A 23039-nucleotide genomic window follows, 5' to 3' on the forward strand; every position below is an offset into this window, starting at 1 on the left:
AATGGTATAGTCCAGGGATATGCAATTAGTGGACCTCCGGCTGTTGCAAAACTACAAGTCCCATCATGCCTCTGCCTCTGGGTGTCATGCTTGTGGCTGTCAGAGTCTTGCTATGCCTCATGGGACTTTCTGCAACAGCTGGAGGTCCGCTAATTGCATATCCCTGGTATAGTCCTATCATACAAACCAACTCCAATTTTATAGCAGAATGGTATACTCCCATTATAGGAACCAACTCCCCTTTTATAGCAGAATGGTATAGTCCTATCATACGAACCAACTACAATTTTATAGCAGAATGGTATAGGCCCATCATAGGAACCAACTCCCCTTTTATAGCAGAATGGTATAGTCCCATCATGCAAACCAACTCCCCTTTTATAGCAGAATGGTATAGTCCAATCATGCAAACCAACTCCCCTTTTATAGCAGAATGGTATAGTCCAGGGATATGCAATTAGTGGACCTCCAGCTGTTGCAAAACTACAAGTCCCATCATGCCTCTGCCTCTGGGTGTCATGCTTGTGGCTGTCAGAGTCTTGCATGCCTCATGGGACTTTCTGCAACAGCTGGAGGTCCGCTAATTGCATATCCCTGGTATAGTCCTATCATACAAACCAACTCCAATTTTATAGCAGAATGGTATACTCCCATTTTAGGAACCAACTCCCCTGTTATATAGAATGGTATAGTCCTATCATAGGAACCAACTACCCTTTTATAGCAGAACGGTATAGTCCTATCATACGAAACCAACTCCAATTTTATAGCAGAATGGTATAGTCCCATCATAGGAACCAACTCCCCTTTAAAGCAGAATGGTATAGTCCTATCATACGAAACCAACTCCAATTTTATAGCAGAATGGTATAGTCCCATCATACCAACCAACTCCCCTTTAAAGCAGAATGGTATAGTCCTATCATACGAACCAACTCTCTTTTTATAGCAGAATGGTATAGTCCTATCATACGAACCAACTCTCTTTTTATAGCAGAATGGTATAGTCCAATCATAGGAACCAACTCCAATTTTTTAGCAGAATGCTTTAGTCCAAACTGAATCATAAAAATAGGGTAGTCCTATAATCCACGGCAAGATGGTGTAAAGTTCAGTTATAAACGTTCCTTTTTTTTTTTCAGGCAACGAGGTGCAATCCTACCCAAACACATGTTTTTTTTTTCATCAGAAGCAAGATGGTCCAGTCCATTAATGGTACTTATCTCCTTATCAAAGTCCATTTCATCCATGGCATCTCGGTAGAGTCCAAAGGTAAAAATTGTCTTTTCCCTCTGTGAACATATTACAGTTTCAATACACCAATTATCTTTTTGTTTATGACGGTTTGGTAAAGTCCATTCATAAAAACTGCATCCTCGGGAAATGTAGCATTGGGCAGAGTTCTATAGAGTTCTATCATAGGAACCGATTCCTCATTTTGGTCAAGTCCTATCACAACATGACATCATGGAACAATTCCTGCTCAATTATGTTCTCATTGTGAGTCCCACCTACTTGTCTTTTCTGGGTGCACAATATTTGTAGGCATGTGCAGGACTGCCGAGAGGGGCACACTGGCAGTACACGGCCCCATGGGGTCAGCGAGAGTGATGAGTTGAATAAGTAGACATCCTTCCCTTGGCCAACAGCATGCCAGGACCCCAGCTTCACCCCATCTGGCAATAAAGGTGTTAAACACATGTATACACAGAGATCCGGCCAATGCTGGCGAGATAACTTGCCCCTGCCCACCCCAATGCCAGCAGCAGCTTACAGCTTGATCCTGGTGGTTAGTTGAAGCTTAGAACCCCCAGGGGGCCCCAACGGATCATCACAAGCCACAATCTCCCCCATATAACCCTGCCAGGGATTCCAGAGGCCAGAGTGGTCTTCCTTGGCCAAGAACAGTGGGCCTGTCAGGTGGGCTATATTGGGCCCCTTGATTTCTAATGGTGGCCCTGGGTATGTATCTCAATCTTTTTAAATCAGCATCATCACAATCCTCAATCTACCCCATATAACCCTGTCAGGGATTAAAGGGGCCAGAGTAGTCTTCCATGACCAAGCATGGGGGGCCTGTCAGGAAGGCTACATGGGGCGTCCTGGTTTCTAATGGTGGCCTTGGGTATATATCCTCAATATTTTTAAATCAGCATCATCACAAGCCTCACATCTCCCTGATAAAACCTTGCTAGGAATTCCAGGGGCCAGAGTAGCCCCCCTTAACCAAGTGTGCGTGGGAAAGAAATTGGGGGGGGGGGTGCTGTCAGGTAGGCTATATGGGGCCACCTGGTTTCTAATAGTGGCCCTGGGTATATATATTTTCAAATCTTTTTAGATCAGCATCATCACAAGCCCCAATTTGCCCCATATAACCCTGACAGGGAATCCAGGGGTCAGAGGGGACTTCCTTGACCAAGAGTGGGGGGCCTGTCAGGTGGGCTATATGGGGCCACCTGGTTTCTAATGGTGGCCCCTGGGTATATATCCTCAATCTTTTTAAATCATCAACATCACAAGCCCCAATCTTCCCCATATAATCTTGCCAGTGATTCCAGGGGCCAGGGTGGTCTTTCTTGACAATGAGTGTGTGTGGGGGGGGGGGGGGGCTGTCAGGTAGGCTATATAGGGCCCCCCTGCTTTCTAATGGTGGCCCTGGGTATATATCCTCAATCTTTTTAAATCAGCAACATCACAAGCCCTAATCTCCCCCCATATAACCTTGCCAGTGATTCCAGGGGACAGAGTGGTCTTCTTTGACCAAGAGTGGGGGGGACCTGTCAGGTAGGCTATATAGGGCCCCTTCATTTCTAATGGTGGCTCTCGGTATATATCTTCTATTGTTTTAAATAAGCAGATTTGATTAAAAAAAAGAAGAAAAAAAAGAAGCACGTGGTGATCCTGCCATAAACATCTTTTTCCAGGCACTTGGGGTGACAACTGTTTCTCAACTTCTCTCCAGTGTTGTCACAGGTGCCCCTCTTGGAGAATAAAAGCGGCCGTGCCAACATGCATTGAACAGGTATGTTCTGCAGTTGTCACCATCAACTGCAGCAGACCAGAGCAGTGATAATGCAAACAACGGGCAGGAAGTTGCTGAAAGAGGCTAGAGGAGATCAGCAGCGCAGAAATACAAAAATTATGAAAAAAGCATTTTATGAAAAAAAAAATAATAATAATACACAGACCTTTATCAACTGTCATCCAGTTGCGGTTTACACCCACTTGAGGTTAATATTACACTTGTAGCTGCAGTTTGATTTTGGGCTTATCTGGTTTAATGATTCTCTCTGCTCAGCGTTCACCTTGCCGCAGATCCGCCGCCTTCCTCTAGGTGGAGCCAGAAGGCTGACTGTTTAGAAGAGGGCACAACAAGCAGTAAACAAGTCAATGGAATGAGGTCAAATGTGACCACATGCCAGCACAGAATAAGTGAATTAATGGGCAAAGCAGCAGTCAGCTGTCACCCCGCATTCACAGCGAGACGCCAATCACATTACCGGAAATTTTATTTCTGATGTGCGGCTGCCATTAAAAAATACTGACTAAAAATCACATTTAATTAGAGGTAAGCAGCCAGTTACTAAGGGCCAGATTCTGGTAGAAGTGCGGCAAGCGTAACGTTTCATAGATACGTTACACCGCCGCCAGTTTCTAATCGCAAGTGCCTGATTCACAGAGCACTTGCGATGAAAACTACGCCGGCGGCCTCTGGCGCAAGGTGGGCCAATTCAAATGGGCGTGTGCCATTTAAATTAGGCGCGCTCCAGCGCCGGACCTACTGCGCATGCTCCGTTTCTTAACTCCCACCGTGCTTTGCGCGCCGTGACATCATTTTTTCGAACGGCGGCGCGCGTAGCGTAATTCCGTATTCCCGGACGGCTTACGAAAACGACGTTATTTTTTACATTTCGACGCGGGAACGACGGCCATACTTTATACAGCAATACATTTGCTGACTAAAGTTAGGGCACCAAAAACGACGACTAACTTTGCGACGGGAAACTAGACTAGCGGCGACGTAGCGAACGCGAAAATCCGTCGTGGATCCGCCGTAACTCCTAATTTGCATACCCGACGCTGGTTTACGACGCAAACTCCCCCCAGCGGCGGCCGCGATATTGCATCCTAAGATCCGACAGTGTAAAACAATTACACCTGTCGGATCTTATGGATATCTATGCGTAACTGGTTCTATGAATCAGTCGCATAGATAGAAACGCCGTTGTATCTCTTTGGTGAATCTGGCCCTAATGTCTTAGGTCAAAGGCACCTCTTTATTCTCACTGTGGGCATCATTGCTCAATATTACCTGCGGGCAGTGGCACTATATATACTAAGGGCCAGATCCACAAAGAAGTTACGCTGGTGTATCTATTGATACGCCGCGTAACTTCTAGGTTGCTCCGGCGTATCTTTGTTTTGTATCCACAAAACAAGATACGCCTGAAGCTGGGCTAGATCCGACTGACGTACGTCTTAGTACGCCGTCGGATCTAAGGTGCATATTTACGCTGGCCGCTAGGTGGCGCTTCCGTCGGTTTCCGCGTTGAGTATGCAAATTAGCTAGATACGCGAATCCACAAACGTACGTCCGGCCAGCGCATTTTTTTTCGTCGTTTCCGTAAGGCTTTTTCCGGCGTAAAGTTAAAGTTATGGACGTCGTTCCCGCGTCGAATTTTGAACATTTTATGTCATTTGCGTAAGTCGTTCGCGAATAGGGCTTTGCGTAGAATTACGTTCACATCAAAAGCATTGGCTTGTTGCGGTTTAATTTGGAGCATGCGCACTGGGACACCCCCACGGATGGCACATGCGCCGTTCAAAAACAACGTCATTTACGCCGGGTCAAGTAAAATTAACATAAAACACGCCCACATCTTTAACATTTGAATTCCGCCGGCAGATTTACACTACGCCGCCGTAACTTTAGAGGCAAGTGCTTTGTGAATACAGCACTTGCCTCTCAAAGTTGCGGCGGTGTAGCGTTACTAGGATACGCTACACCTGCCTAAAAGTACGATGCGCTACGTGGATCTGGCCCTAAGTGTTTTCTCCTGTGTTTTCTCCTGTGTTTTATTGCCGCCCCCAATTAAATATTCTGTGTAAACTAGCATTTGAGCTGCATCAAAATGTCTCCCAAAGTTCATTTTCTCTAGAAAGCAGCCACAGCCCGAGTAGAAAATCCTGTCCCCTGCAAGCATGCTGCAGAGAAGAACCCTTGGCTCTCTGTAGGGAAGCAGTGGTCTCTCTGCAGAGTTCTGCTATGTTTCTTGCAGAGTCAGAGCTAAAGCTTATGCTCCTTGCTGATTGGTCAGCTCTAGTTTCGGGTGCACCCCTTAAACCCCTAAGTGTGTGGCTTTCCTGTTGTGCATCCCTAGCAATAGCATCAAGCTACTCTGTCGTCTGGCCTTCTGTTTAAGGGCTTATCCATTGAGCTGTGATGATTTACACTGCGAAGACACATGCCCTGTTCACACCATACATAGTTGTTCTATGCAATGCAACAAACAAAATAAACATTTATTATTATTATTTTTTTTTTCCATTTACATTTATTTATATATCTATATATCTATATATCTATATATATATCTATATATATATATATATATATATATATATATATATATATATATATATATATATATATATATATAAAATATATATATATATTACATTTATATTTTATGTATATAAAAATGTTTTATATATATATATATATATATATATATATATATATATATATTTATATATAAAGAAAATATGTTTATTTTGATTGCTGCATTGCGTTGACAGGCATGATTTTATTTTATAAATATATATCATATATATCAATTTTTTTTCTATTAAAAATGCAATGCAGGAAAATGCATGTAATGCCTGTCAACGCAACGCAGCAATCAAAATAAACATATTTTCTTTATTTACATTATATATATATATATTACATTTATATTTTATGTAATTATTCAATTAAAATTTTGACCACAAAAAAAAAAAAAACAGTGCAATGCGTTTTCTGTGCGTCGAGGTGTGAATAAGCCATAAAACTTTCTAGACTTCCCTTAGGTGAAGAAATTAGGGGCTAGATTCAGAGAGACTTACGCCGACGTATCAGTAGATACGCCCAGAGCTTTTTTTCTCAGAAAATAGGTGCAGGAACTCAACCACGACCCGTTCAGATTTTACAAACAGTAGAAGGGTCTTAAAGGGGCATTAAATACCAGAATTGCATTACATACAGAGTGCAAAATTCAGGGGGTTACAAAGCTGTCACTTGTAAACACAGAAACCAGACTTCTGTGTTTACAAGTGATTGTGGTGAGCAGGCACCAAAGGGTCTGAGCCAGAGGTGGTGGAACTGAGTTCCCCCAAGTCCCCCCTGAAAAAAAGCCCTGGATACGCCGTTGTAAGTCTGAAAATGCACCGTTGTATCTATGCACTCATTCTTAAAATGAGCTACGCCTGAATGTTGCCAAGATACGACCGACGTAAGTCTCCTACGCCGTCGTATCGTGGGTGCATATTTACGCTGGCCGCTAGGGGCGCTTACGTTGATTTACGCGTCGAATATGTAAATGAGCTAGATACGCTGATTTCCGAACGTACGCCCGTCATAGTAAGCTACGCAATTTACGTAAGACATACGCCGGCGTAAAGATAAAACACCTCTATAGGAGGCGCAGCCCATGCAAGGTATGGACGTCGGAACTGCCGTCAAATTTTACGTCGTTTACGTAAGTCGTACGTGAATGGGGCTATGCGTAAGTTGAGTTCACGTCGTACGCATTGAGCCGTCGTATCGTAGGGAGTATTTGTGACGTGATTCTGAGCATGCGCGCGCATGCGCCGTACCAACGGCCCTTTATTTACATGGGGTCACGGTTAATTTACATGTAGTACGCCCACTACCTGCCTAATTTGAATTAGGCGGGCTTATGCCGGACCATTTTCGCTACGCCGACGTAACTTATGGAGCAAGTGCTTTGTGAATACTGGCCTTGCCTCACTATGTTACGTCGGCGTAGTGAAAATGGGATGCGCTACGCCGGCCAAAAGATACGCCCAGGTACGTGAATCTAGCCCATGGTGTATTAAAGTGGAATATACACCCCTCCCCAAAAAATAAATAAAAAAATTACAAAAACTGAGGAGCAGGAAGGCTCTTTATTGCAGAGTACCAGTATGTCAGGATAAATGTGTAGGAGTGATGTCATGCTGCCCCGGGCCAATCAAGATGGCTGAACACCAGCACCAGAATACTCATCTCTGCTCCAACGGTCCGCCATCAATGACTTCCCACACCACTTCCGGCTTCTTCTTGAGCCGTCTTGATTGACTGGTACAGTATGACGTCACTCAGTGATGTCATACTGTGCTGGCCAATCAAGACGGCTCAAGAAGAAGCCGGAAGTGGTGTGGGAAGTCATTGAGGTCGGACCGTTGGAGCAGAGGTGAGTAATCCGGTTCTTAGTGCCACTTGCATGCAACCAATTTCTATTATTTGTATTGTGTGTGTCCTTGTTTCTCTCCTATGTATTAATGTGTCTATACAGAGAGGGGTGACCATGTGATACTCTCTATAGGTCTACAGACCTTCATTGAAGGATATCTTGTCCCATACAGAGTGACCTCAGAGCCAGACAATCCCTATTGATTTTTATCATCAGTGTTACTTTGACTCTCATTATTATCTGCAGTACAATATCTAATCTGTATTGTGTTTAATGTAGTCCTGTGTGTTATCTGAGTCCATAAATACAAGGTCAGCATCTGCACCATACCGAAGAGGGAGGAAGAAGAGCGAGGAAGGAGAAAGAAGAAGAATGAATGAAGAAGAACGAAGAGGGAGAATGAAGAAGAATGAAGAAGAACAAGGAGGAAGAATGAAGAAGAAAAGAGAAGACGAATGAGGAAGGAGAATGAAGAAGAGTGAGGAAGAAAAATGAGGAAGGATAATGAAGAAGAAGAGAGAGGAAGAAGAAAGTTGATGGAGAATGAAGAAGAAGAGTGAGGGATAAGAGTAAGGAAGAAGAGTGATGAAAGAGAATGAGGAAGAAGAGTGAGGAAGGAGAATGGAGAATGAAGAAGAAGAGTGAGAAAGGAGGAGGAAGAAGAATGAGGAAGGAGAATGAAGAAGAAGAGTGAGAAAAAAGAATGAGGAAGGAAAATGAAGAAGAAGAGCGAGGAAGAAGAATGAGGGAGAAGAACGAGGACGAACAAAGAAGAAGAAGAGTGAGGAAGAAGAATGAGGAAGGAGAATGAAGAAGAAGAGTGAGGAAGAAGAATGAGGATGGAGAATGAAGAAGAAGAGTGAGGAATACGAGTAAGGAAGAAGAATGAAGAAGAAGAGTGATGAAACAGAATGAGGAAGGAGATTGAAGAAGAGTGAGGAAGGAGAATGAGAAAGGAGAATGAAGAAGAAGAGTGAGGAAGGAGGAGGAAGAACAATGAGGAAGGAGAATGAAGAAGAAGAATGAGGGAGAAGAACGAGGACGAACAAAGAAGAAGAGTGAGGAAGAAGAATGAGGAAGGAAAATGAAGAAGAAGAATGAGGACGAACAAAGAAGAAGAAGAGTGAGGAAGAAGAATGAGGAAGGAGAATGAAGAAGAAGAAGAAGAGTGAGGAAGAAGAATGAGGATGGAGAATGAAGAAGAAGAGTGAGGAATAAGAGTAAGGAAGAAGAATGAAGAAGAAGAGTGATGAAAGAGAATGAGGAAGAAGAGTGAGGAAGGAGATTGAAGAAGAAGAGTGAGGAGGGAGAATGAGAAAGGAGAATGAAGAAAAAGAGTGAGGAAAAAGAATGAGGAAGGAGAATGAAGAAGAAGAGTGAGGAAGAAGAATGAGGGAGAAGAACGAGGACGAACAAAGAAGAAGAAGAAGAGCGAGGAAGACGAAGGAGAATGAAGAAGAAGAGTGAGGAATAAGAGTAAGGAAGAAGAATGAAGAAGAAGAGTTATGAAAGAGAATGAGGAAGAAGAGTTATGAAAGAGAATGAGGAAGAAGAGTGAGGAAGGAGAATGAAGGAGAAGAGTGAGGAAGGAGAATGAGGGAGAAGAGTGAGGAAGGAGAATGAGGGAGAAGAGTGAGGAAGGAGAATGAGGGAGAAGAGTGAGGAAGGAGAATGAGGGAGAAGAATGAGGAAGGAAAATCAAGAAAAAGGAGGGAGAAGAATGCAGAGGTGATCAAATACCACCAAAAGAAAGCTCTATTTGTGGGGGGGGGGGGGGGGGGGGAGGACATCAGTTTTGTTTTGGAGCCACGTCGCACGACCGCGCAATTGTCGGTTAAAACGTCACAGTGCCGGAAGCTGAAATTTCGCCTGGCAGGAATTTGTGCTCAGTAAGCAAGTGGTTAAAAGAGAAGGTAAATCTAAAATTTGAGGTGTCTTCCAATAGGATGGCTTCATTCACACCTTACGCACGCAAGTTTTTATGCCATTTTGCATGACTTAAACTAGAGCATTACATTTGAGGTGGCCCATTTATTTCAAGGGGCTGCCAAAGCCATGAAAATCGCACAAATAAATAAATAAATACATTTATAAAATTCATTATTGTTTCATTTATTTTTTAATCAAGGCACACCAAAATGCATGGGAATTTGTTATACATTAGGAAGGTGCATTGAAATGCTATTAAGAATTAATGACACCACTACGTGCCTGCAAAAGGGATGCATTGTGGGAGCATGTGCAATTTTGCATGCATTTTTGCAATGCACAAATAGGATATTCCTCGAATAGGAAATATATATATATATATACACACACACAAATACACTATATTACCAAAAGTATTGGGACGCCTGCCTTTACACACATGAACTTTAATGACATCCCAGTCTTAGTCCGTAGGGTTCAATATTGAGTTGCCCCACCCTTTGCTGCTATAACAGCTTCAACTCTTCTAGGAAGGGCGTCCACAAGGTTTAGGAGTGTCTCTATGGGAATGTTTGGCCGTTCTTCCAGAAGAGCATTTGTGAGGTCAGGCTCTGATGTTGGAAGAGAAGGCTTGGCTTGCAGTCTCCGCTCTAATTCATCCCAAAGGTGTTCTATCGGGTTGAGGTCAGTCAAGTTCCTCCACCCAAAACTCGCTCATCCATGTCTTTATGGACCTTGCTTTGTACACTGGTGCGCAGTCATGTTGGAACAGGAAGGGGCCGTCCCCCAAACTGTTCCCACAAAGTTGGAAGCACGAAATTGTCCAAAATGTCTTAGTATGCGTACACCTTAAGAATTCCCTTCACTGGAACTAAGGGACCAAGCCCGACCCCTGAAAAACAACCCCACACCATAATCCCCCTCCACCAAATGATTTGGACCAGTACACAAAAAAAGGTCCATAAAGACATGGATGAGCGAGTTTGGGGAGGAGGAACTTGACTGGCCTGCACAGAGTCCTGACCTCAACCCGATAGAACACCTTTCGGATGAATTAGAGCGCAGACTGCGAGCCAGGTCTTCTCATCCAATATCAGTGCCTGACCTCACAAATGCGCTTCTGGAAGAATGGTCAAACATTCCCATAGACACACTCCTAAACCTTGTGGACGGCCTTCCCAGAAGAGTTGAAGCTGTTATAGCTGCAAAGGGGGGCCAACTCAATATTGAACCCTACAGACTAAGACTGGGATGTCATTAAAGTTCATGTGCGTGTAAAGGCATGCGTCCCAATACTTTTGGTAATATAGTGTGTGTGTGTATATATATATATTTATACTTTTTTTTTTGGGGGGGGGGGGGTAGGTGGTGTTGGTGGATTTTACTTTTTTTTATAAAGCAACCAACTCAGCTGGCTAGATCTATGTCTTGAGGGAGTCCGTTCCACGTTTTCAGAGCTCTTACTGTGAAGAAGCCTTTCCAAATGCAGAGGTTAAATCTCTTCTCCTCTAAACATGAATAGTGGGCCAGATTCACAAAAGGGATACGACGGCGTATCTCTGTTTCTATCTATGCGACTGATTCATAGAATCAGTTACGCATAGATAGGCAGAAGATCCGACAGGTGTAATTGTTTTACACTTTCGGATCTTAGGATGCAGTACCGCGGCCGCCGCTGGGGGGAGTTTGCATCGTAAACCAGCGATCCACGACGTTTTTTTCTCGTTCGCTACGTCGCCGCTAGTCAAGTTTCCCGTCGCAAATTTACACTTTTTTTTTTGGTGCCTTAACTTTAGTCAGCAAGTGTATTGCTGTCTAAAGTAGGGCCGTCGTTCCCGCGTCGAAATTTAAAAATCAACTTTGTTTGCGTAAGCCGCCCGGGAATACGTAAGTACACTACGCGCGTCGCCGTTCAAAAAAATTACGTCACGGCGCGCAAAGCACGGCGGGATTTCGGAAACGGAGCATGTGCGGTAGGTCCGGCGCGGGAGCGCGCCTAATTTAAATGGCACACGCCCATTTGAATTGGCCCGCCTTGCGCCGGAGGCCGCGGGCGTAGTTTTCATCGCAAGTGCTTGGTGAATCAGGCACTTGCGATGAAAAATTGCGGCGGTGTAACTTATCTAGGATAAGTTACGCCGTCGCGATTCTATGTGAATCTGGCCCAGTGCTCCTTTGTCCTTGCCAATGACCTTAGACTGAATAACTTTGCTGAAGTTCACATTTGCTATCTGTGACTCATTACACTAACAAGGAGTTAAAGGATATCCTTCCAGCAGGGGTGGCTGTCAAAATGCAGGTTGTTTCTACGATTTATCACATGTTCAGCTCCTCCACCCTGCTGCTGCCACCTTGCTGCTATTCCTGGCAATTACTGGCTGTCAAAATGACAGCCGGGAAATGCTGAATATTGCACAGCAGGGGTGGCTGTCAAAAGCTGTAAATGTCACTATACAAGTATAGCAAGTGTAGCAATGTATGCTTTCATTGTACTTACTATTTCTTTTATTAGTTAGAGAAACTATGCCAGTAAAAGATAAATAAATAGATAAAAACATAGGGCCAGATTCACCAAAGAGATACAACGGCGTTTCTCCTGATACGCCGTCGTATCTCTGTTTCTATCTATGCGACTGATTCATAGAATCAGTTACGCATAGATATCCCTAAGATCCGACAGGTGTAATTGTTTTACACTGTCGGATCTTAGGATGCAATACCGCGGCCGCCGCTGGGGGGAGTTTGCGTCGTAAACCAGCGTCGGGTATGCAAATTAGGAGTTACGGCGATTCCCAACGGATTTTCGCGTTCGCTACGTCGCCGCTAGTCTAGTTTCCCGTCGCAAAGTTAGTCGTTTTTTTTAGTGCCTTAACTTTACGCAGCAATCATATTGCTGTATAAAGTATGGCCGTCGTTCCCGCGTCGAAATGTAAAAAATAACGTCGTTTGCTTAAGCCGTCCGGGAATACGGAATTACGCTACGCGCGTCGCCGTTCGAAAAAATGACGTCACGGCGCGCAAAGCACAACGGGAATTACGGAACGGAGCATGCGCAGTAGGTCCGGCGCGGGAGCGCGCCTAATTTAAATGGCACACGCCCATTTGAATAGGCCCGCCTTGCGCCGGAGGCCGCCGGCGTAGGTTTACATCACAAGTGCTTGGTGAATCAGGCACTTGCGATGAAAAATTGCGGCGGTGTAACGTATCTACGATACGTTACGCCGCCGCAGTTCTATGTGAATCTGGCCCATAGGTTCCTATTGACCTCTTGGTTTAGCCCAGTCAGCCTTAAATATATCCTTCCTCCCCTTAAATAAATGCCTTTTTTTAACCACTTGCCGTCGCCGCACCGTCATAATACGTCCACAAGGTGGCTCTCCTAGGCGAGATCACGTATTATGACGTCCTACCTTTTAGCCGACACTAGGGGCGCACGCGCGCCGCCGGAGGCGCGCGCACGCGCCCCCCGCTCGCCCCCGACTCCCGTGCGTGTGCCCGGCGGGCGCGATCGCCGCCGGGCACACGCGATCGCTCGGTACAGAGCGGGGAACGGGAGCTGTGTGTGTAAACACACAGCTCTCGTTCCTGTCAGCAGGGGAAATGCTTTTCTTCGGTTCATACACTGTATGAACCGAGGATCAGTGTTTCCCCTAGTGAGGCCACCCCCCCCCCCCCCCACAGTAAGAACACACCCAGGCATACTTAACCCCTTCCCCGCCCCCTAGTGTTAACCCCTTCACTGCCAGTGGCATTTTTATAGTAATCTAATGCATTTTTATAGCACTGATCGCTATAAAAATGCCAATGGTCCCAAAAATGTGTCAAAAATGTCCGAAGTGTCCGCCATAATGTCGCAATACCAAAAAAAAAATCGCTGATCGCCGCCATTACTAGTAAAAAAAATATTAATAAAAATGCCATAAAAATACCCCCTATTTTGTAAACGCTATAACTTTTGCGCAAACCAATCAATAAACGCTTATTGCGATTTTTTTTTACGAAAAATATGTAGAAGAATACGTATCGGCCTAAACTGAGGAAAAAAAATGTTTTTTTATATTTTTTTGGGGGATATTTATTACAGCAAAAAGTAAAAAATATTAATTTTTTTCAAAATTGTCGTTCTATTTTTGTTTATAGCGCAAAAAATAAAAACCGCAGAGGTGATCAAATACCACCAAAAGAAAGCTCTATTTGTGGGAAAAAAAGGACGCCAATTTTGTTTGGGAGCCACGTCGCACGACCGCGCAATTGTCTGTTAAAGCGACGCAGTCCCGAATCGCAAAAAGTACTCTGGTCTTTGGGCAGCAATATGGTCCGGGGGGTAAGTGGTTAATTAGTAACTTTGCCATGCTTTGTACCAGACACATCATTTTAGTAAAAAAAAAAAATTGTAAAAAAATTAAATAAATGTTCTCCTATTTAACCCCTTATTGATCAGCTATAATTAACTTTTTCCCCCTCACCCCCCCCCTTTTTTTTCTATAGATTTACATTTTTTAGAAAAAATTAAATAAAAAAAATGCCCTTTTTTTAATTAGTAACTTTGCCATGCTTTGTACCAGACATACTTTTTGTAAAAAAAAAAAAAGCGTAAAAAATGTAAATAAATATTTAACCCCTTATTGACCCCTAATCAGCTATATTTAACATCTCCCACCCCCCGCCCTTCTCCTCTTTTTTCTAAAGTTTTTTTTAAATAACCCCAAAAAAAAAAATCATTTACAAGTAAGGCTGAGTTCACATATATGCGAATATGATGCATTTTGTTTTTAACCACATCCAATTCGCATAACATGTGAATGTGGCCGGCTCTCAATGGAGCCGGTTCCCACATGTCCGGGGCGGCCGCGGTGCGGTTATGGAAAGGGTCCTGTGCGTTTTTGGGTCCGGTTCAGGTGCGAATTCAGGGAATAATTTGCACCTGAACTGGTGAGCAGAAACGCACCAGACTCCGGACCGCAAACCGCAGCTGCACATATGTGAACGCAGCCTAACTTCGCCATTTTTTTTTGTGCTAGAAACATCATCTTAGTAAAAAAAAAAAGAAGAAGAATGAGAGTAAATATTTACGTTTAAAAATATGTTTATTTCCATTTAACCCCTTTTTTTTTTCTTTTTTACTTTTTTTTTTCTTTTTAAATAATGTTTTTTTTTTTTTACCAAAATATGTTTCTGGTACATAAATACATACTATCTATGTACCAGAAACATATTTTGGTAAAAAAAATAAAAATGAGTACAAAATGTTTATAAATTTATCCTATTTAACCTCTTACTAAACCTCAGTTAGCCTAATCAGCCATAATAAACTCCTTCCTCCCTTTATCACCTTAGCTCTTATATTTCTCAGATTTTTTTTTTTTTTTAATTGAAAAAAAATTCCCTTTTTTTTTGGAAATAATATTTCGATGCTTTGTACCAGAGATATATTTTTACTGTGATTTTAAATGGATAGAATAATATATATATATATATATATATATATATATATATATATATATATATATATATATATATATATATATAATTCTACCTATTTAAATTACCAGTAAAAATATATCTCTGAAAAAAGCATGGAAACGTTAAATATATATATATATATATATATATATATATATATATATATATATATATATATATATATATATATATATTATTCTACCCATTTAAATTAACAGTAGAAATATATCTCTGCAAAAAGCATATATATATATATATATATATATATTTTTTTTTTTAAGGTCAAATTTTAAAATAGAGTTTAAAAAAATAATTAAATACATTTATAAATTTTTTGATGTATTTTTGCATATTATTCTCATTATTAAAATTATTATACAGGATTTATAAATTACACAGAAAATAAAATCAATATTCCAGGACATTATTGCCAAAAGAATGCCAAGCCTGTCCCCAGGTATGTATCACATATCTTTAGTTACAACAAAGTTATAGAGGAATAAACAGAGCCATGGTGGAAATGTAAATATCACTCTGGTCTATACAGGTATGAGAGCTGAAGGAGTTAATATTGAACTTCAGATCTTGTAACAGGAAGTCTGAGACTCTTTTTGCTACAGAAGGAGAAGAATAAGACTGTATGGCTGGGGGAGGATATGCTGTCAGCACACTCAGCAAAATTCTGACACTTCCAACCAGCTTTCAAAGCTAAATGCCACCCAAAAGATCTGGGGGATCGGGGGACCGGGGGACCGGGGGACCTACCTTTGATCATTTCATGGTGTAGATAGAAACTGCCAAGGGTACAGTAAGTCACATTGGTCATTGTTGCAATCGATAGCTGGTTGAAATTGCATAAATTGTGCCCTGTGTGTGGTCAACTATTTTCCTGATACCTCAAATCTGGTGCCCCCCCATAGGTGTGCGCAGCCTAATGCTTTAGGGTGTGCACCCTTAAGCTCAAACACACATGCGTGTGTATGTATCTACATATACATGCCCCTGGCACATTGATCTCCCTGCTGGCACAGTGAAAGAGAAGAGCATAAACACTTCTCTTATGGCAAAACCAGTAAGAAGGAGATCTTTCCCATGTTCCTGTTGCTACACAGAGCGATAACACTAATGCACATGGGGTGATTAGGGTGTGCCTGGGCACACCAGGCACACCCTGTGCGCACGCCTATGTGCCCCCCCAAATGCCAGTGAGTGATTCCATCTATGAGCATCTATCTATAGCCAAAGCTCCAGTACTGTGCAGTCTAATAAATATAACAGCAAAGTAACAAGAACAGTAAAAACAAATGGCTCTTGATAAAAAGCAAATACATAAAAAAAAAAAAAATGTAAAACAAATAGTAATAATAGAAGACGGAAAAAAAGAAATTGAAGAATAAGAAGAAGAAATTTAAGAAGAAATTTAAGAAGAAGAAGAAGAAGAAGAGGAGGAAGAAGAAGAAGTAAATACTATAAATAAAATACAGATAATATAAACAATAATAAAAAAATATATATATATAAAATGAAATTGAAGAAGAAGAAATTGAAGAAAAGGAAGAGGAAGAAGTAAATACTATAAATAAAATAATAAAAAAAATATAAACAATAATAATAATAATAAAAATAGAAAATGAAATTGAAGAAGAAAAATAAGAAATTTAAGAAAAAAATTTAAGAAGAAGAAGAAGAAGAAGAAGAAGAAGAAGAAGAAGAAGAAGAAGAAGAAGAAGAAGAAGAAGAAGAAGAAGAAAATACTATAAATAAAATAATACAAACAATAATAATAATAATAATAATAATAAAAAAAATAGAAAATTATATAATCTTTCCTACAGTATATTTCATGCAACAGTCCAATGTCAGCTACTAGACCCAACAAGTGCTGCCACCCATTATCAGGGCATGTTGGCAATTGTAGTTCCACAACTGTTGCGCATGCGAATACGTATAGTTCCACGGTGCTTAAGGTGATTGTAGCCGTATTTAGTGCACTTGCACCAACACAGTCCATGATCCTTTTTTATTATTTTTTATTTTTTTATTTGCACTAACAGTTACATTTTCAGGACAAGCTTTGGGGGGGTCTTTTCCCCCCTTCTTCTCGGTCCAAGCAATACTGATACACAAAGGTTTAGCAAAATGTTAAGGATTAAAAACCCCCAGCAGCTTTGTACGGAAAGTTGGTCCTGGACTTACCTCTCGCAATCGAATGTCACAGTCTCTCCCCAGATGCTGCTGTCCTCCTAGTGATTTTTTATTTTTTTTATTCTAATCCGTCCAGCCCAGCGAGGGGGTTATATGGGGCTGGGGGGGCCCCCCCCCTTGCCCCCCCCCCCCCCCCCCAAGGCTAAGTAGTGGATGGAAGGGGTTGGCTTGAGAGTGGGTCAGCCAGGCACGCCTTGTAAACAGGGAGCAGCATGGAGCTGGCTCTCCCTCCCACTCCAGGCTCTACACACGTACTCTCATACAGGGGGAAGCGTGCACAGAGGAGTGTACATGGCTTGGATGAGCCATAGAGGAAGTCATGGCGTCATAGGAATCCTTGTTTCTAGATGGGACTTTTTTAGGTGCCAAGTTAGTATACAAGTAGCAAAAGTAAATACCTGTAAAAAAAATAATAAATAAGGATGGAAGGAAAAAGAGAGATAGAGGGAAAGAAAGAGATAAAGAGAACGAAAAGAAAGTAAGAGAAAGAAAGAGAGAGAGAGAAAAAAAAAGGAGAGACAAGATAGTATTTGCCCACCTGATCACCCCCCACATCTACTACCCTCTGTTCCACTTCACCCTCCCTTCTAGATTGTAAGCTCTAACGAGCAGGGCCCTCTGATCATTCCTGTATTAAATTGTATTGTAACTATAATGTCTTCCCTGATGTTGTAAAGCGCTGCGTAAACTGTTGGCGCTATATAAATCCTGTATAATAATAATAATAATAATAATAATAATAATAATAATAGTGTTACTAATAATAATATTACAAAAATAGTTTCCCCCTTGAAGAAATTTGTTATTTTTATAATAGTGTCATGGTAATACTTATTTATACTTATATGTAGATGGAAATTTTTAGGTGCCAAGTTAGTATATAAGTATAATAAATAAATACCTGTCATAAATAAAGAAATAAGGAAAGAAATAAAGAAAGAGGGGGAGAGAGAGAGAGAAAAAGAGAAGGAAAGATAGAGAGAGAGAGAGAGAAAGCAAAGGAAAGTGAGAGAAATAAGAACGAGAGAGAGCGAAAGAAATATATAGAGAGAGAGAGAGAGAAAGTTAGAAATAGAGAGAGAAAGAAAGCGATAGAAAGAGAGAAAGAAAAGTAAGAAAAAAAGAGAGAGCAAATAAAAGAGCGAAAGAAAGAGAGAAAGAGAAAGGAAGAGAGAGAGAGAGGGAACGTTAAAAAAAGAGAGAGAACGAAAGAAAGAAAGAGAAAGAGCTAGATAGAAAGAAATAAAGAGAGAAAGAAAAGTAAAAAAAGAGAGAGAGAAAGAATACATATAAAGAAAGAGAGAAAGAAAGCGAAAGAAAGAAAAAGGAAGTAAGAAAGAGAGAGAAAGAGAGAGCGAAAGAAATAGAGAGCGAGAGAGAGAAAGTTAGAAATAGAGAGAGAGAGAGAAAGAAAGAAAAGTAATAAAGAGAGAATGAATAAAATAGCGAAAGAAAGAGAAAGGGAGGGAGAGAGAGAGAAAGTTAAAGAAAGAGAGAGAGAAAGTAAGAAGGAGCTAGATAAAAAGAAAGAGAGCAAAAAAAAGTAAGAAATAGAGAAAGAGAGAGAGAGGGAGAAAGCGAGTGAAAGAAAGAGAGAAAGAAAAAAAAGAGAGAGGGAACGTTAAAGAAAGAGAGAGAAAGTAATGCCCTGTACACACGATCGGTCAATCCGATGAGAGTGGTCTGATGTCTTTTTCCATCAGTTAACCGATGAAGCTGACTGATGGTCAGTCGTGCCTACACACCATCAGTTAAAAAAACGATCGTGTCAGAACGCGGTGACGTAAAACACAACGACGTGCTGAAAAAAAATGAAGTCCAATGCTTCCGAGCATGCGTCGACTTGATTCTGAGCATGCATGGATTTTTTAACCGATGGACGTGCCTACAAACGATCGTTTTTTTTTCTATCGGTTAGAAATCCATTGGTTAAATTTAAAACAAGATTGAATTTTTTTTAACCGATGGATAAATAACCAATGTGGCCTACACATGATCGGTTTGGTCCATCAGACCGTTCTCATCGGTTTGACCGATCGTGTGTATGCGGCATAAGAAAGAAAAAGAAAGAGCTAGATAGATAGAAAGAAAGAAGGAAAAGTAAAAGAGAGAGAGAATGAATGAATTAAAGAGCGAAAGAAAGAGAATGATAGAAAGAAAGAAACAAAGAAAGAGAGAAAGAGAAAGGAAGAGTGAGAAAGAAAGAGAGAAAGAGAAAGGAAGAGTGAGAAAGAAAGAGAGAAAGCGGGAGAAAGTTAGAAAGAGAGAGAGAAAGAAATAGAGAGAGAGAGAGTAAGAATGAGAGAGAGAAAGAAAGAGATTGGTAGAAAGGAAAGAGAGGGGAAGAAAAGTAAGGAATAGAGAGAGATTGAGAGAGAGAGAGAGAGAATAAAAGAGTGAAAGAAAGAGAATGATAGAAAGAAAGAAAGAGAGAGAAAGAGAAAGGAAGAGAGAAAGAAAGAAAGAGAGCGAGAGGGAGGGAGGGAGGGAGGAGATAGAGAGAGGGGGTGAGAGAAAGAAAGAGAGAGAGAGAATAAAGCAGTGAAAGAAAGAGAGAAAGGATGAGAGAGAGAGAGAGAGAGAGAGAGAGAGAGAGAGAGAGAGAGAGAGAGAGAGAGAGAAAGTAAGAACGAGAAAGAAATAGCTAGATAAAAAGAAAGAGAGAAAGAAATTTAAGAAATGGAGAAAGAGAGAGAGAGAGTGAATACAAGAGAGAAAGAGAAAGGAAGAGAGAGAGAGGGAGAGAGAAAGTTAGAGAAAGAGAGAGAAATAAAAAGCTAGATAGAAAGAAAGAAAAAAGTGAAAGAGAGAGAGGGAGAATAAAAGCCAAAGAAAGAGAATGATAGAAAGAAAGAGAAAGGAAGAGAGAGAAAGAAGGAAAGAGAGAGAGAGCAGAGGAAAGTTAGAAAGAGAGAGAGAGCAAAAAAAGTGAAAGAAAAAAAGAGAAGGTAAAAAAAAGAGAAAGAAAGTGAGAGGAGAGGAAAAGGAGAGGAAAAGAGAGAGAGAGAAAGAAAAAAAAAAATAGAGAACAAAAGAAAGCAAAATAAAGAGAGAGAGAGAGAGAGAGAGAGAATAAAATAGCAAAAGAGAGAGGAAGAAAGAAAGAAAGAGAGAGAGAGTAAGAAAGAACGAGAAAATAAAGAACTGCCTGCTGTTGTGCTGTTGGTATCTTTAATTTTAAATGTGTGATTTTGTTTTGGAAAGGGTCAGGCACTTCTTTTCTGGGTTCTCGCTCGCAGGACTGCCCACTGAAATGAAAGGTTTGTCCTGCATGAAATGTGAAGAAACGCGCTGAGAATGTGCTGCTCACACTTGGTTGCAGCTTATGGTGTGAGCCTAAAAATGCCTAATTAATAACCATCATAATGAAAAATATTGTATTCTGGTAACAGTACGAGGATGTGAGTGAGTGAGTGAGTGAGAGACTTGTAAAGCGCAACACATGTGAACTGAATCGCCTCATATGTGTAATGATTGTATTTAGTGTATTTTTAATTACATTTTATTTTCTATTTTTAATTTCAGAACAATTCTTTATTATTTTCTCCATCTTGAGGCTGCAGTGATGCCCTGTACACACAATCGGTCCATCCGATGAAAACGGTCTGATGGATTTTTCCATCGGTTAACCGATGAAGCTGACTGATGGTCATTTGTGCCTACACACCATCAGTTAAAAAAACGATCGTGTCAGAACGCGGTGACGTAAAACACAACGACGTGCTGAAAAAAATGAAGTTCAATGCTTCCAAGCATGCGTCGACTTGATTCTGAGCATGCGTGGATTTTTAACCGATGGTTAGGTATCCATCGGTTAAATTTAAAACAAGATTGAATTTTTTTAACCGATGGATAAATAACCGATGGGGCCCACACACGATCGTTTTGGTCTGATGAAAACGGTCCATCAGACCGTTCTCATCGGTTTGACCGATCGCGTGTACGCGCCATCACACTCTAGCATTTTGTGAATTGCAAGATTTTTCTCATGTTTCTGGTAAACTGTGTGCCATGCCTGCGGGGCCATTCATTGTTAATGGCCCCCTAAAAGTGATAACGTACGTGGTTAAACATGCAAAGCTCAAAAATGTGCATGAGCTACTTTGCTGCGTATGTCGCGCGTAGGGCATCACAAATGCCGGGTTCCATGCTTCATAGTGTAAGCTCTTTACTTGTTTTAGCCAATAGAAAGCTCATTTTACAAACATTACAGTGGCTGCCGATGGTGATTTATCCAGTGCTGTTCATCATCCACCACTTTGAGTGTGCTCTCAGCTCAGAAACCTCTGCAGCCTATGGATGTGAAGCATACGGGCGTTAAAGCCCACCCTCTTTGCCACCTCACATTAACTTATTTGGACAGTAAAGCCTCCTACACACGTAGGACTTTTGTCCGAAGGGCGTTGGCCATGAACTTGTCTTGCATACAAACGGCGGAAAATTTTAAAGCATGCTATCCCACATTTGTTGGCGGAAAATCCGTCAACAATTGTCCGATGGAGCGTACAAATGGTCAGATTCTCTGACAACAGCCTGTCATCACACAATTCCCGTCGGAAAATCCGATCGTGTGTACAAGGCTTAAGACATTCAATTTCAAACACCTTTATTTATGCTTTTCTCCACCTCTACATAAAGACCAAGCTGTTGGGTGCTCACAGTTGGGTACTCATGGCTGTCAACTTTTATTCATATCAAACCTTGTGGCTCCGGGGCAGTAATAAAAATTTATTTTTACTACCCCTCCAACCGCTCCCCTTGAGTTGCAAAGGCATCGGTAAGGAGGGGGGGGGGGGGGCATACACATCCTACATTGCAAAAACGATCCCGCAGTCGTATTTCCACACTCGACCCATTTAAGTAAATAGGGCCGTTCGGCATAACACCTCACCACCTGTCAAGCACCCTCTGAGAAGCGATTCTCTACACATCGTTCTATAGAGGGCGATGCATGTATAAATGAGCCCTAAAGCTGGCCATAAATGGATCAAATCTCAGCGGGTTCAGCAGGGACCAGACAAGATTCGATCCATCTACAGTGCATCCCGAAAGTATTCACAAAGAAGCGCCATTCCTACCTCTATACCTCACTCAATTCATTATCTCACTTAGGTGAAATAAATTAAGTAGAGGCAGCTGCTTAATTAATTAAGGGTGTCAAAACCTCATAACTTACTCATAGGCAATATTTGTTTTCATTGCACGGATTCATTTAGAGTGGGGATCGAAAGTTTGGGCACCCCAGGTAAAAATTTGTATTAATGTGCATAACGAAGCCAAGGAAAGATGGAAAAATCTCCAAAAGTCATCAAATTACTAGAAGGAAAAATTGATTCAATACAATTTCAGCAAATTTTGGATGGTAACTTGATGCCATCTGTGAAAAAGCTGAAGTTAAAGAGAGGATGGCTTCTACAAATGGATAATGATCCTAAACACACCTCAAAATTCACGGGGTATTACATCAAGAGGCGTAAACTGAAGGTTTTGCCATGGCCTTCACAATCTCCTGACCTCAACATAATTGAAAATCTATGTATAGACCTTAAAAGAGCAGTGCGTGACAGACAGCCCAGAAATCTCAAAGAACTGGAAGACTTTTGTAAGGAAGAATGGGCAAAGATACCTCAAACAAGAATTAAAAGACTCTTGGCTGGTTACAAAAAGCGTTTACAAGCTGTGATACTTGCCAAAGGGGGCAGTACAAGATATTAAAGCGGGGGTTCACCCTATATAAAAAAAAAAAAAAAAAAAATTTCCCTCTAGCATTAAATCCGGCATAGTAGCGCAAGCTACACTATGCCGGTCTTAAATTTTTTTCCCCCGTACTCACTGTTATAGCGTACATAGAAGATTCCGGTTAATGGGCGTTCCTATGGACAGGGAAGGTGATTGACGGCCGGCCGTGGCACGTCACGCTTCTCCGGAAATAGCCGAAATAGGCTTGGCTCTTCACGGCGCCTGCGCATAGCCTGTGCGCAGGCG

The 23039-nt window shown here is 41.5% G+C and overlaps 1 protein-coding gene across 1 annotated transcript in view; it reads right to left on the minus strand.

Annotated features, from left to right (window-relative positions):
• Nucleotides 1-17148, minus strand: part of NDRG1 (N-myc downstream regulated 1) — a 121038-nt gene extending 103890 nt beyond the window's left edge. The window contains exon 1 of the mRNA XM_040354994.1: nucleotides 17046-17148. The gene's annotated coding sequence lies outside the window, so the exon portion shown is untranslated. The remainder of the gene's footprint in view (nucleotides 1-17045) is intronic.
• Nucleotides 17149-23039: the final 5891 nt, after the last annotated feature.

This window comes from Rana temporaria, chromosome 5, assembly GCF_905171775.1.
Source record: "Rana temporaria chromosome 5, aRanTem1.1, whole genome shotgun sequence".
Lineage (NCBI taxonomy): Eukaryota > Metazoa > Chordata > Amphibia > Anura > Ranidae > Rana > Rana temporaria.